At 37.0% G+C, this 16,401-nt stretch overlaps 1 long non-coding RNA gene across 19 annotated transcripts in view; it reads left to right on the top strand.

Annotated features, from left to right (window-relative positions):
* The window catches only part of LOC110394271, a 177,906-nt gene that overhangs the window by 33,726 nt on the left and 127,779 nt on the right, over positions 1-16,401 (top strand). The window lies entirely within an intron of this gene.

The following is a 16,401-nucleotide window of genomic DNA, read 5'->3' as shown; positions in this document are numbered from 1 at the left end:
AAATGTTCTGAAGTGTGCACATGAAGTGAAAAGTGAAAGCATCTTACAAAGCAACAGCAGAGTCCATAAATACAACACCTAAATTTTTATAATAGGGGAGCATTCTTACCGAAATTATTATAACATTTAGGATACAAGTGATTGGAATTGAATGATGTTAAGAAATAACGGTTTGTTGTGAAACTCAGAAAAGAAGGTTATCCTTGTTTTTATCCTACTCTGTGGAAGGGTAACAATGTAATATCATGGAAACACCAGAAAACACAATTGTTAGAAAAATGTTTAGGATGTTGACCTTTGTAATTGAAGCCATCCCTTCTATACCAGAATAAGACCATTACAGATAGTAAAGAGATTTATTCATTATGAAAAACTATATATATTTAATCTTCTTTCAACAAAAGTAGTTGTAAAATGAAACTGAGAATTGACAATGATAGAACATTGTATACCAAGCAGCAAATAAGAGGAAAATGCTGTTTTCCTGAGTTTAAAAATGTTAGATAGGACCACCATGTCTAGAACTAACTTACAGAGCACATTGTCAACACTTATACTTTCAGTTCTCCTTTCTGGTGAAGAGCAAAGTGACATTCAATGTCTCAATTAAAAGTATAGCTGAAAGTTTGTTAAAAACTCTGCTATTGTTTTGAGCTTCTACATATTATTTTTTACAAGTGTATGAATGGTGATTATGGTTTTTGTTCCTTTCACATACTTCTGCCCTGAACTTATAAAAGGTGTGCTATATTGTAACCTTAATAGAAATTATCTTCCATAGTTATGTAGAAATGATACCATTATGAAAAAAAGAAGTAAGATGAGTGAGAAGTTTTCTTTTCCTCCAAGGCTACTGGAAGAGCTATCTTCCTGATTTCTGGAAACACTGTTATTATTCCAATAGTATATACTGTTGGTAAAAATACGAGAAAGAGTCGTCAGTTGTGGTGCTTGTGAATAAAACAGGCTTCAGTTAGAACTAATAGAATTTTGAATGAATTTAATAAAATTACTAGTCAAAATTAAATTTCAAATAAAAGATTATAATAAAAACTTTATTTTCCCACTAATTTTGAATTTTAAATAGCTAATTTTGGAGCACTATCCCCATTTCACCATAAGTGTGAACATAGTGTTAGAAGAATGTGTGGAGTATTTAATGTCTATGCAGCAGTTTTCACTGAGTATTACCAAGAGTATTTCCACAAATCTTCTTTTTCTTATCCACAATAATTTGTACTAATCCTGTTATTTTTAACATTGGGTACATTCTTAAGATGACTATATCTTTCCATTATTTGGAAGCTAATCTGAAATTTCCAACTGGCTGTTCTACTACTTATTCTGGCTGAAGAGCTTAGCTAACTCTGCTTGTCTTCATTGATGTCTGGAGATCATCTAGTCCAACCTCCTCCTTTCCTCTCCTCTTGCTGTGTTGCTTCCCTAGAGCAGAATAACTGGCATTTTCCCTGTAATTTTAACTTAGATTATTAATAAAAGCCAAGTTGAAATAAAGTTGAAATAAGTTGAAATAAATACCCTGGTCTATGAACTGCAGCAGCTATGTCTCATTGAAATTCTGCACTGAAACGATAAATTATTCCAAAACTATTTGTGATGAAGGATTTTTAAAATACATTAGTGACAAAGGGAGAATGCCAGTGGTTGATTATATACTGTAGACACAATGTAATGGCTATTGTAAACTTCAAAGTGTTTTTGTATAAAATAGAAATATCAGACATTCTGTGAATCTTATTTTATTTTCAATTACCTACAGCACATAATAGTCTTCTAGGAGAGCTGGCAAATATATGTTTTTGGAATAGAAATATTTTCTAGTTAAGTTTCCTCAATGCCCTTTACACATAACCTTTAATCGCCTCTGTGAATTGTTATTTTGGGAGATAATTTTTTTTTTTTCTGTGTAAACCCAAATTTCATCTTAAGGCTTTTAATAGCTTTTGTTTTTCATTTTTAAAGTGTTGTTTAAAAGTATGCAAAATAACTATGTTATTACTATATTTCTTTTACGTATGCAAGCTCAATTCACAGGAACATATCCGATCTAGAATTATAGAAGAAGCTATTGACAAAAAATTCCTGCATTCAAAAAACAAAATCATACCATCTGTAAAACCCTTTCATTATGTGTCTTATGTATTCTCTTTGGGTTTAATTGAAAAGTCACTAGACAGAAAACTAGGAAATAGAGAAAATCTCTATAGAAATCTCTTCTACAGGAGGAGACCTAATACTACTTGTTAGAACTAGTAACTGGTTTTCCAACTAGTAACTTTAAATAATGAGCTACTGCTGTGCTTTAACTGTGCTCTGTCCTCATTGTATGAGGAAAGGAAAATGAAAAAAACATTTCTAGTCAGTATATGGTAGTCATTCCAAATATCACTTTAAGATGAATTTATAAATACTATCAAACTGTAAAAGTAGTCTAGTTTGTCTAATGCTCTCTCATATTAATGTGAGAGACCTACCCTTTAGTAAAGTACCACATTATGAAGTTAATCATTTGAATTAATGAAGTGTGAATCCTAAAGGTATTAAATATAAGAGAAGAAACTCCCTCTGCAGTACAAAAATTTATCCTTTATGTAGAGCAAATGCACTGTCTTTCTTTAAGTAACGAGTTCTTCATTAAAGACTTTCTAGTCTTAAAAGACGGAGTGAGAACTTCTCAGGTTTTAAAATTAGATTTCAGTTTTGATGGGAAGTGTGTTTGTACTCAGAAGTCAAAATTATTTAAAGACAGAAAATATATCAAAGCAAATTAACTAATTTTATGATATAGTTCTCAGGAGAAAGATTATTTTTTCAAAAGGCACCGAGTCAAACTCTTCCCAAGAGCATGCAGTTGTCTCATGATTTTTCTGATTCAGTGCAGTGTTTTGCCATCATCTCCCACTCAACCAGGTCTGATAAAGCTTGTACTATCTCAGGAACAGCACTATCTATACTCCTTTAAAGCATGTCTCCAGCTGTTTTTTTCAGCAGAAACTGGAAAATTGATAGCCTATATCAAGCTTGGAATTCTTCTACCTGCACAGTTTCCTTTATACCAGTTTTTGCCTTTTGTGTGTGTTGTGGTTTAACTCGGCAGGCAGCTAAGCACCACACAGCTGTTCACTTACTCCCCCGCAGTGGGATGATGGAGAGAACTGGAAAATAAGGTACAACTAGTGGTTTGAGATAAAGACAATTTAACAGGACAGAACAAGATGGGGAAATAATAATATACAGTAATAATAAAAATATACAAAACAAGTGGTGTGTAATGCAATTGCTCACCACCAAGTGACTAATACCCAGCTAGTCTCCAAACAGCAGCAGCCATCCCTCTGGCCAACTTTCTGTTTTAATGTTCATCATGAATTTATATGGTATGGCAAGTTTGAGTCAGCTGTCCTGATTCTGTGCCCCCCTAGCTTGTTGCTGGCAAGTCAGTATGAGATGCTGAAAATCCTTGGCCCTCTGTAAGCACTGCTTTGCAACAACAAAGACATTGGTATGTTATCAACAATTATTCTCACTTTAAATCCAAACACAAAAACATACCAGTTACCAGGAAGAAAATTAAATCTATCCCAGGTGAAAAAATGTCAATTGTGAAACCAAAGTATTTAGACTTGCAGGAAGAGCTCTGTCTAACTCCATGTTAGATAATAGTATGCAGATGGATTGTGCTATTTTTGAGTATTCTTGAAGGGAAACAATAGAATTTGGAATACATATGCATGAGAAATATACCATCTTACATACAGAATAAATTTTTTTTTTGATAGGTTATAAATTAATTTTGCGGCTGAAACAAATATTTCATTATCTCATTTGGTTAGTTATATCACATGCCTCTGTGCAAAAGCTGTTTTCAAAAATTTCTTTTTTATCATACTTTTATAATAGTGATGGATCATTTCCTTGATGAACTCATTTCCAGAAGGCTGGTTTGATACAATGCTACTAGAAGAACAGGAAAGGAGACATGGATCTGCAGTTTTAAACTGTAGTAGTATCTGTCCAAATTCAAGCACAAATGCATTCCAATTAAATAATCTTTCTTGATTCTTGATAACATACAGTGACAGTTCCCTGTGCTGGATGTTTTTCTTGGAGAAAGGAGTTCATGAGCTTGACATTGTCCCTAGAAATTTAGTCATATACAGACCATTCACTAATGTGCAGCTTGGAATTAAACACTGCTTCACTGATCTATAGATGTTAGTGCAGACATTCTGAATGAAGGGGAAGGGGAAAAAAAACAACCAAACAGCCCCTCCCTCACCATAAAACTTATTATAAAAAAATCTTTGGCCTCTAGATGACACTGTGTACCTAACACTGCACTAAGTCTTTAACCTAGAAAATCCAGCTTATCTTCCACTTCCCTCCTCTGGGAGAAGTAATTGAAAGAGTATTATTGCTACTCAAAATAATTTAAAAAATAAGGGTAGCAATGAATAGTAAAAGCTACAAGTGTATGACCATTGTTTTTGGAATGTGTAAGAATTACAGCTTTTCCAACAAATTTGTAATTGCAGTAGTTCATGCTTCGATTGACATTTTCTCACCATATCTGGGACAGTGGCTGGAGAGAAGACTCTCTAGCATTTATCCATTTGAACTCATGTTTACAGACTGGCTTTGAAAAATTACTTTGAGACAGAAACTGGCATTCAGAAGCATAACATCTGTGTAAATATGCAAAACTCTATTGAAAACAGATTGGTTTGGGGGGATTTTGTTTTTGGATTTTATTAAATCATTTTTCCCAAACTGTTGCTTAAGTAAAAATTTAAAAAATCTCAAAGAGAATTTTTTTTACAATATTTGTGTTTCTATATCACAGTAATCATCATGTTTCCCTAGTGAATTAAAAGTCATTCCTATGCAGTATCAGGATTGCTGCTTTATGCTTTATTTATGCACAAAGATGGATTACAGATGGAGACTCGTTAATATATGGTATAAATAGGATAAATTCTTACAGTGGCACATTTCTATAGTATCACAAACTGAGGAAAGTACTCCTGTTCATTGTGGTAATTCTCACTGGCACCTTCTGTGAAGAGAAAAACAATTAAAAAAATGAATGATCACTATTTCCAAACCTGAAAAATCACGTGTAGTAATACATAACACAGTTTAGACTCATGTAGGGTAAAGTTACAGAATAACTTCTGTAATGGAGCTTTTAAGTTTTCCAAGAAAATGAAATTTTAAGTAGCCATTAAGACTAAGTTACACCAGCTATAGTTTCATCAGGGGAACTAACACGTCTCATATCTTTACCTCTCTTTAACTAGATGGAATAATAGACCTGCTCCTGGACTTATGATACTAGACAAATCATGCAGTTAGAGACCCTCAATCTAGAGCTTGCACGTATATTTAAGTTTTATGATAACTAATATAAATATACTAGTTAAATAGTTAAATATAGTAAATAACTATAACTATAAATAACTATAAATATTTTTCCTTTCATTCCTTAGAAAAATAATGAACAAATATGAAAACAAAATGTGGTAATTGTCTCTAGAGCACAAGCCCTAGAGCAAAAGGTGAATATGTTTCCAGGAAACCCAAGTTAACCTCAGTAATCTTATAGTATGTTTTAACAGCTTATTTGAATTTTTGGATGAGCATGGCAAATTTTTAATTAAGGAGGAAATACTTTGATTTTTTTTATACTTTACAAAACTTTACTTATTTTTTTTTCCCTGGAAATCAGCATTTATATGACATTGATATTTCAGATGACCTTGACATAACTATAAAGAGTGTTTTCATATTCACATAGTGTAAATAAATGGCAAAAAAATAAAGAAATGTTGTTGGAAAGAAACCAACTTCTACAAAGTTCTTGTTTTATTAAGAGATTTTTTTTATATCTGTTTGAATGATTAGGAAAAAGATGTCAGATTTTGAGTGTAATGCCTGAAAGATACTGATTCAAGAGTTATTCTAAAAATCACTGAAGTATATAATAAAAGGATTTCAGGAGATGAGAAAGATGGGCAAGAAAACAACAAAACAAGATTCCTCTATTAAAAATGCAGATCTGGGGAAAGTGACACAGTGTCTGTGGAATCCAGGAACCTCAGGAACTTGTGTGCCAAATTAGATTTGCGGTTGATAAGTGGCAGTAAGTAAAATACAATATCACAAAGAAATAGATGAAGAGTTGGCATATTTTGCAGTGTCATGATATAGGACAGCAACAATTCTGTAGGTCTTTTCTGCATTTCTTACAGTGAATGATATAACCTTATGATGAAAGGAAATATAACTCTTCTGAAGTGCTTTTTTCCTCTTTGCTTTTTCATCTTTTTGACTGATGGAAAGTGGGAAACAGGAAAAAAACTTCATCTCATATAATCCTTTTCCCCTCTCATGTCATCTTAAATTTGTCATTCTTCCTTCAGTTATGTTTTTAGTTTTACCACAGAGTCACAGACTATCAACACTTTACTGGTAGCCATGTCATACTTGTGTAGTTCATGATTATGGCTCCTTCTTAGGACATAATTCTTTATTCGATTGCACTGGATGTGGCCCTGCAGCACCTGGAATCTGAATAACAATGACAGTTCATTGGTATCTCTAAGCTTGTACTGAGAAAGATCCTTCCTCTGCGAAAGATAACTTTGATGTGTGCATTGGCACAGTGCTGTCCATGGTTCAAGAGAAGATGTTGGAGGAAAGGAATGTTGTCTTATCCTTACATTAACAGGTTAATGTGGTTTAGAGCTTATTTCTTGGTGTCTTTTTTTTTTTTTTTCAGCTTATTACCTTTTATTTTAGGATTATTCTCAAGTTTATAAATGCATGTATTTTTATGTTGAGCTTGCCTAACTCCTTTTATTGTCTGTCAGCAGTAAAATGTTGCAGTTGTGAGGAAAACCTGTTGTGTTTCAAAGTTCCCATTCTCACAAATTGTAAATTGTGTCCTACATATAGGTATATAGAAGTAGTAGAGATAAGAGGAAATTGATAGCTTTTTGCTTATACTATATGATGTAAAGCCAAATGTTTTATAACTGGCCTGATAACCAGCCATTAAAAACTGAATAATGCCAAGAGTGTGCAAAAGTTTAAAATCTGTATACCTTTCTGCTTCAAGGATTCTTCTATGAAATGAAAACTGCTATGTGCTATGGTGCTCTACTTTCTGCTGTGGGAAACACTTGACTTTGACCATGAATGCAAATGAAAGAAAGAAAAAAACTTTGACTAAATTCTGTACTTTCAAAATGAATGTGGTGAGCTTTAAATTTTCTCTGTTTAAAACCTGTGTGCCAATATTACATTCTCTGTTCTTGAAAAGTCTGAGTTTTTTGTTGTCTGTGGGGAAATCAATGTAAAAAAATCTTGGTAGGCTCACTTTATAACTGTGACTGACTTAACTTCTCATTACAGATACATGCATGGCACATGTAGAAATGTTTTCAGTGTTTGGTAGCTTGGACAAGCTTCTGTGGGATCATATGCCTCCGTGGGAGATGAATGAGTGCCTGTGCTAAAATCAAGCCTCCCTTGAAAAGTGTCCACACTTAGCAGACTAAGTCACTCTGAGAGTTTTATAAAGCAAGATAAAAGTGTGTTTGCATCTGGAGTGTCTCCTGCAATATGCCATAGTGTGCCCCAGGGAAACCGGATGCTGAGGGATCGTTATGGCAATTATGTCTTTTCTTCTCTCTTCCTCTGTAGTCATTCTCATTGGCATAGTATTCAAGGCACTGAGATAGGGATAGGAAACTTCACTTTGCTGGATTCTATACAAAGTTATAATCATTATGTGGGTACCTTCTGATAAAAGACAGGCTTGAGGAAGGCATCAGGGTATGGAAATTTTTATTCTAGATGGCTAGAATAAACTACCTAAGTTTTACATGCAGCTGGGACTTGGACCTTATGAAACTGAAAATAGAACAGATCCAACTGCCTACATTTTTACCTGTCTTCTCAATGCCTATTTCCAACTGCTAGATGGATATAAGTTATACAGTTAAACTAGGCAGAAATTAAAACCATACTTAGTTTCAAGGATGTATTCATATAAAATGGAAATAGAAGAGAACAAGAAAAGACACCTGGAGAACAAATAAGAATATTTGGTTTTCTTATTTTAGCTGCTTTCAACCATTTGGTTTCTTTTTTTTTTTTTTTTCCATTGGTGTTGGAGCTATTTTTTATTAAATTTTGTTCTAAATATTATTTTAAAATTCATTTTTGACATTTGAATCAAAATATTGGGATTGAATAGGTGAAGATCTTTTGCCTTGTCTCCAAATGTAAATATTAAATTGGCCTTATCACCAATCTAAGTGCCTTGTTTGCATATTGAAGAGGCAGTTCATTATTTCCTAGACTTTTTTTTTTTTTTTTTTTGCTCCAGGATGTCTCCAAGGTTCTGAAAGAATGTGTGAAGAACATTTTAGGTGAAAGGAAGTATTCTTGTTTCTTTGATAATCATAAAACTTACTAGTATTCTTGTGCTCCTGGAACCAACTAATGAGGCTATGAAAACTTGTTTTCTATATTAAAAAAAAAAAAAAAAACAAACAAACAAGTCTTCGCACTGTCAAATAACAAAAAGATCACAAGTTTGTTGACAGAAAAAAAAAACTGTGAAGTAGTGTTAGTATCACCTCTACTGTAGTAGGCATGTTACTGAGTACTCGGGCTGTAACGCTGAAGGTCCTTCCTCATATGCTTGCTATTGGTTCACCTACTTTACTTGAACCCGTGTCGTAAGAAGGAGAGGCTGTCCTTCTTTGTTTTCATAACAAGGTGTACAACAACTCCGTGTATGGCCTTTCGGAAGAGAGTGGCCAGAGCGGGATATTCAATATGATTGGCCAGGGGCCTGCGTAAGCTTCTGGAACAGTCTAGTAAAAGATAAGATATACTATATAGTTTTGTAGCTTTTAACAATAAACGCCATTTTGCCGCTCATCATACTGATGTGTAAATGCGACGAGGTGACCGGGGACAGAAAGTAGTCCTTGCGGGCAGGGTGACAAGTTCTGAACGGAATATCATATGTGGTGGTCTTCACTACACTCTACTTAAATAATGGAAGGTAAAAACCATTTTTAAAAGGTCTTTCATAAATTAGCAACATACAGTATAAATTGTAATCAAGCATCTTCAGTCAGGAAATAATTATGATACATTGGCTTGATTAAAAATAGCATTTATCTGGTTTAGTTTTCAGTAATAAGTATGAATAAAATAATGGTCCTAAACTCTAAAGTATATAGGCAACAATTTAGCCTCTTATATCAGATTAATTAATCTAAATTTAATTAACTTGCCCCAAAGCATAGTAAATGTTATAGATCAGTAACCAGTTAATTCTTAATGTAACATATACGAACAAATTTATTTCAGGGGGATAAGTACAGTTTGTATCATAAGAAAGTAAAACAAATAGATACAAGTATCTTTATATTGCTTTTGCAAATCCAAATGCACTGAGACGTGATTGTAAGACTGAAGGTCAAGTTCTGGACAATCAAAGTCAGTTGAAAAAAAATCCACAAATGCTGCCAGAGACAGGATTTCATTCAAAACGTTTAATTTATCTAGAAAAAATAACTTGCTAATTTAGTCACAGCAATCTGTATATAATAATAATTTAAAGGACCATCCATAAGCAGAATGATTTCTTGCTAATGGGAGATTCTCTAATATTGTGCAGCTCTGAAACCTGCATAGACATGGCCTTAATAGGCTCTTACCTCTTTACAAGTTACCACATTTTACCTATTCACTTTAAATAAAAGCATTACAGTTAAAAATCACCTATTAAATATCACCTAAATTTATATTAGATAATTTATATACAGAGATGTATCTCTCTATTTCAGCTGAAATTCTAGGATGAAGTTTATCTTTCCTCTGTCATCATTCATCCTCTACATTTTTATAGATCTTTATGGAAATAAAAATGTTGAGAATCGCACTGTATACAATTGGCAACGAAGTAAATGATGAAATGTGTAGTCTACCTAACCATCCACTCATCTATCCCACATTTTCTAAGTTTCATAACAAGGATGTTGTGGGAGATGGTGTCAGACACTTTGCTGAAGTAAAGGTACGTATTATCCACTGCTTTCTCCCCATCTACCCAGCCGGTTATGACATCATAGAAGGTTACCAGATTGTTCAACTACCCTTGGTGAATACATGTTGACTACTCTTGATAACCTTCTTTTCCAATTGACTGGGGAGAGTATCTAGAACAAGTTGTTCCATCACCTTTACAGAGATGGAGGTGAGGCTGTCTGGCCTGTATTGTCCCAGATCCTTCTTGCCCTTTTTGAAGGCTGGAATGACACCGTTTATCCTGCAGTCTTCAGGCACCTCTCCTGTTTCCCAAGACCATTCAAAGATGGTTCCACAATCACCTCTGCCATCTCCCTCAGCACATGTGGGTACATCCCATCTATGCTCATAGGTTTGTGTGCATTGATTTTAGCTAGACACTCTCTGACCAGATCTTCCTTTACCAGTGAGAAGTCTTCCTCAGACTCTCTCTCTGACTTCCAGGGTCTGGGATTCCTGAGGGCTAATCTTAGCATTGAAAATATCTTTGGCTTAGTTCACTCTTTCTTCAAGGACATCTTGTCATGACACCTTATATCAGTGTGGGGTTTGGAACTATTTAGGTTGCTCTGGAAGTAGTGATTTTTGTGTATTTCCAGGGAAACTACAACAGATACAAAGAACACAAAAGTACTGACTGATAAAGCAAATTCTCAGCTATAAAGCACTATTTTTAAACATAGTCAACACCATTAGCTAATTTGCACAAATGAACCGATCAAGATTCTCTTCATTTCACGGTGTGACATCTGTGCATGGTTTTCCAGAACATGGCTTGTCTTTCAAGTCACTGTCACCGTTATTTGCCATAGGAAAAAATCTCTCATTGTGCCAGGTTTGTCTCACTCTCCTTGAGAATATCAGTTGTGATGAAGTTTTCTGGCAAGATACATTTTCTGTTTCATGGTTGAGCACATTTTTTCTTCCTCTTGTTTACCTTCATAGATCTCACCTTTAACTATTTTATCATTTGTACTGACACTACATGCTACTTTTGAGAAATATCCTTTTCTTCCTTTCCATCTTCATTTCTCTGTTTATGTAGAAATTGGATCTAGTCAATATATTAAAACACCAGAGTGGCTCCCTGTAGCTAACTATGGAATTTAACTCCCTCAAATTCATTATTATTCAACTATCATAACTTTGCTCAGGACCGTCTATCTACTCAAGAACTTTTTTTCCCCTTTCATAGTGTTGTAAGTCACCAAAACTGCACTATTGTTAAGTTATCTAAAGTGGAAACAAAACCTAGAATAGGGTAGCCTGTTTGTGATTTACAATATATGATTTATTTTTATATTTTTAATGTTTTTACTATTGCTTTCTCTCTCTCTTTTAAACTTAAACAAATGCAATTGTTAATTTTCATTTTGACTTCTAGAAATATTTGTTTGTTTGGGAAAGGTAACAGTATTCCTACACAGAGCAGTCATCTCATGCTACATTATATTTATATGAGCTGATGCTTAGCCATCAAGTAAATCTCTAGAGAGAGAATCACCACACTTGAAAGAAATGTCTGCTCAGTCGTAGATTTCTATATGGTTATGTTAATTAGAGCTCTGCATTTATGATGTACACAGATAATTTCATCTGATGTAGTCTTGCTGTGATTCAGATACACAATTCTTCACACTTAACTCCATTGGGGCTAGCTGGAAACTTTGCAAGTAGCACACCATTTTGTACTACATACTGACTGAACTAGGGATACCCTTGCTGGTTAATTCAAGAGATTTCTGAGTATTTAAAAAGCTATGTAGTATGTTGCTATATTGAGCAAAAGCCTGCCTAATTCATTCTATACCTTCAATCGTGGATCTCTTTTATTAGTGGTATCACCACAAATTTACATTGAGAACTTCTGAAATTTTGGCATAAGACAAATTATTCCTGTTATGGTTATGAAGCTGGATAGTACTTGCTAAAGATTTGCTACTCTTTAGAATGCCAGTTTTGCTGCATTCCTTCAGTCATTCTTAACAATGCAAGCAAGCGCATCTGCTACCTTGGTAGTGATTGGAATTCTCTGGAATTTGTGATTTGACCTCAAGCTACACTTGAGTCTTTTTGTGCTCTATTTTAAATGGAATCACACAGCTTTGCTATATTGCATAATTTTTTACATAGATTTTGTCTTTGTAAGTACTTTCAGGCTGTTATATTGTGAAGTTGATGAGATAAACCTTAGTTGTTTGTTCCAAACTTCTCTGAATTTTGAGTTCATGTAACATTCCTAGCCTAACCTAGATTGAAATAACTAGGAACATGTCCTCATGAGACTGAATGTGTACAAGTCTATGGTGCCAGATGACATGCATCCCAGGGTTCTGAAGGAGCTGGCTGAGGTGGTTGCTGAGCTGCTCTCCATCATATTTGAAAAGTCATAGCTGTCAGGTGAGGTCCTGTGTGACTGAGAAAAGTGTCACATCACTCCCATTTGGGAGAAAGGGAGGAAGGAGGACCCGGGGAACTACAGGCTGGTAAGTCTCACCTCTGTGCCTGGGAAGATCACAGAACAGATCCTTGTGGATGACATACTAGATCATGAGAGGAATGAGTGTGTCATCTGAGACAGCCAGCACAGCTTCACCAGGAAAGAGTCATGCCTAACCAGTCTGGTGGCCTTCTATGATGGAGTGACAGCATTGGTGAACAAAGGGAAGGAGCCCGATGTCATTTACCTGGACCTGCGCAAGGCCTTTGGCATGGTCCCCCACCACATCCTTATCTCCAAATTGGTGAGATGTGGATTTGACGGGTGGACAACCCAGTGGATAAGGAATTTGTTGAAAGGCTGCAGTCAAAGGGCCGTGATCAATGATTCTAAGTCCAGGTGGAGGCCTGTAATGAGCACCGTCCCCCAGGGGACCGTCTTGGGACCAGTGCACTTTAACACAGAATCATAGAATTAGCTAGGTTGGAAAAGACCTATAAGATCATCCAGTCCAACCATCCACCTACCACCAATAAACCCACTAGACCATGTCTCTCAATGTTATATCTAAATGTTTCTTGAACACCTCCAGGGATGGTGACTCAACCACCTCCCTGGGCAGCCCATTACGGTGCCTGACCACTCTTTCAGAAAAGTAGTATTTCCTAACGTCCAGCCTGAATCTACCCTGGCACAACTTGAGGCCATTCCCCCTCGTCCTGTCACTAGTTACGAGACAGAAGTGGCCAAACACCCAGTTCACTACAACCTCCCTTCAGGTAGTTGTAGAGAGCGATAAGGTCTCCCCTGCGCCTCCTCCTCTCCAGACTGAACAATCCCAGCTCCCTCAGCCACTCCTCATAAGGCCTGTGCTCCAGACCCCTCACCAGCTTCATCGCCCTCCTCTGAACACGCTCCAGGGCCTCAACGTCTTTCTTGCAGTGAGGGGCCCAAAACTGGACACGGTACTCGAGGTGGGGCATCACCAGGGCTGAGTACAGAGGGACAATGACTTCCCTACTCCTACTGGCAACACTGTTCCTGATACAAGCCAGGATGCCATTGGCTTTCTTGGCCACCTGGGCACACTGCTGGCTCATGTTCAGCCGAGCATTGACCAATACCCCCACATCCGTTTCCTCCACAGAACCATCCAGCCACTCTGCCCCAAGCCTGTAGCATTACCCCATCTGGAGTACTATGTCCAGGTCTGGGGACCCCAGTACAAGAAAGACAGGGAGCTGTTGGAGAGGGTCCAGAGGAGGGCCACAAAGATGATCAGAGGGCTGGAGCACCTCCCCTACGAAGACATGCTGAGGGAGCTGGGCTTGTTCAGCCTGGAGAAGAGAAGGCTGTGGGATGACCTCATTGCAGCCTTCCAGTACCTAAAGTGAGCCTACAAACAGGAAGGGAGTCAACTCTTTACAAGGGTAGATAGTGGCAGGACAAGGGAAAATGGTTTCAAGTTAAAGGAGGGAAGATTTAGGTTGGATATCAGAGGGAAGTTCTTTACTGTGAGAATAGTGAGGTGCTGGAACAGGCTGTCCAGCCTGTCCCTGGAGGTGTTCAAGGCCAGGTTGGATGGGGCCCTGAGCAACCTGGTCTAGTATTAGACTAGTATAAAGTCTTCTAGTATATAATTTCACTACTATGAGGATAATACTACAAAGATTCTCTTTAAGCTTGTAGCGATAAGCAGGACTAACGCAATGGAAATAGCGTTACAAAAGGTGGAAGGAAAATACAGTGCTCACCCGGATTGGAAGATTTGGGGCTCGCAAGAAAAGACTCCCACCAAGGAGGGATCTCCAGGAAGAGATCCTTCCTCAGGGGCAGTCAGCCCTTAAATGAGGCCTAAGAGGGGTGGAGCCAGGCTCCACCCCTTCTGGTTGCACAGGTGAATTGCCTTCACCTGTGCTACCAGGGCTGACTGGGTCTTTCCTCCAGGTGCTCAATCAGTGGTTCAGGCCATGACTCAGCAGTTCCCATACAAAGCTGTAGGCCAAGTCCAGATTCCATACTTTTTTTGGACTTGAGTAAAAACAAAAAATGTACATAGTTAAAATGTAACAATTTCTCACTGGGTTATTATGAGAAAGATACCGTAATGTATTGCACTCTAGTTTGTAGTATATGTTAGAAGGATTTTCAGAAGGTCAGGAAGGAAAGAATAACCTGGGAGTTAAAATGGGGGAGGATTTTCTGTACTGTGATTGTTCAGTGTTTATTCAAAGTAGACAAGATCTTGTTTTTTAAGATTTCATCTATTAATTTCTTTGTTACTTATTTTACTGACTCATGATTACTTTTAATCCAAAATCAAGTCTGAACTTTTGTAACATTGCCACGGGTTCAGCTTTTGCAGCTAGGCTGCTGGCTCGCATGGGCCAGGAAGGACATCCTAGCTTGGAGGTGCCAAGCTTTTTTACTACTGGAAATGCTATTGTTGACAGAGTAGCCAGCATGCTTGTTTTTACAGTTCAAGAGACTTGCGATTCTACCCTTTATGTGGGTGCCCGTGCGTTGGCAAGAATGTGTTTCATCCATTTGTCTGTAGCCTGGGTTGCTGTTCACGCATGCTCTCACTGTAATCCTACACCTAAGAAAGGAGCAGGAGTTAACCATTGCAGCCTTGGACCCATGCAGGTCTGGCAGACAGATTTCACTTGGGAACCGCATTTCTCTCCCCGCGTCTGGCTTGCAGTTACGATAGATACTTCCTCCACTGTTATCGTGGCCACACAGCATGCGAAGTCCAACTCAACTGTGGAACGTGCTAATTGCCCCCTCAAGGAAAAGCTACATGTCCTTGGGGAGGGGGAAGGATATAGGGGGAATATACCTGTCAGCAGGCAAGCTGAGATATTAGCAAAGTCTCTTTATGTATTGAATTATTTTGATCGTGGTGACAACGGATGAACCCCTCACACAGAAGCATTGGCGGCCTGAGATCTTAAGTGAGGGACTGGCCCTATGTGGGTTTCAGTGTGATACATTCAGCCTCATTTCAAGGCAGAAAGTTTCTTGCTTATTGATATTGTTTCACAGTTTGTTGTATTATGGATACTATAGTGAGTGATGAAAAAGGTTGCACTATTCACAGGATGGTATTATTGTTATAACAACCCTAGTAATGGTATGGCGAAGTAGGTGTTTTTCCTGCGTTAGTAATGCAGCCTTAAGAATTAGAATTATTAGGCATAAGCTAGGTTACTGTATGCTGCTTCTATTTTAGTAATAGATAAAATGGGAATGAACAGGATTTGATGTTACCAGTGTTAGAATTTATGGGAATAGCTCTTCTAGTGTTGTTTTATCACTTCATTGTCAGTAATCCTTGGTTAAGATGTTATTAGCCTGACAGTTGGCATTTCTTAATTTGTGAAGGCAAAACCTGGAAAGGAATCCCAGGCAATGGGATAACCCTGTACTATAGAATGATCTTAGAATAGAATGAGGTATTTTGATAGTTTTAAGGGAGCAGATAGTTGTGTCTATAGCTGCAAGATCATTCAAAAGCAATATATCAGAGTATGCAAAAGTTGAAGATTCTCTCTAATCAGTTACAGGTATACACAGAATGGGACCCTCAGGGACTCTTTTCCAGGTTGCAGTCTTGGGCCATAGGCCAAGCAAGTGTTCATCCTTTTAATGGGTTTGGCAGTATTTTGTGTCATTATGCTACGTTTGCCTTGTATCTTTCTTTCGTTTAGCATGTCAATAGAAAGACTGGCTTGCTGGATGGTCAAGCAAGCTAACCTGACGATGCTTGTGTTTGATGTAATGCTAGAAGATTTGAATAGTGTGTGATATGTGCTTTTGTAGAA

Source organism: Numida meleagris, chromosome 2 (genome assembly GCF_002078875.1).
Source record: "Numida meleagris isolate 19003 breed g44 Domestic line chromosome 2, NumMel1.0, whole genome shotgun sequence".
Taxonomy (NCBI): domain Eukaryota; kingdom Metazoa; phylum Chordata; class Aves; order Galliformes; family Numididae; genus Numida; species Numida meleagris.
Note: the sequence above shows the minus strand (reverse complement) of the source record. Positions and strands in the feature narration are given on the sequence as shown.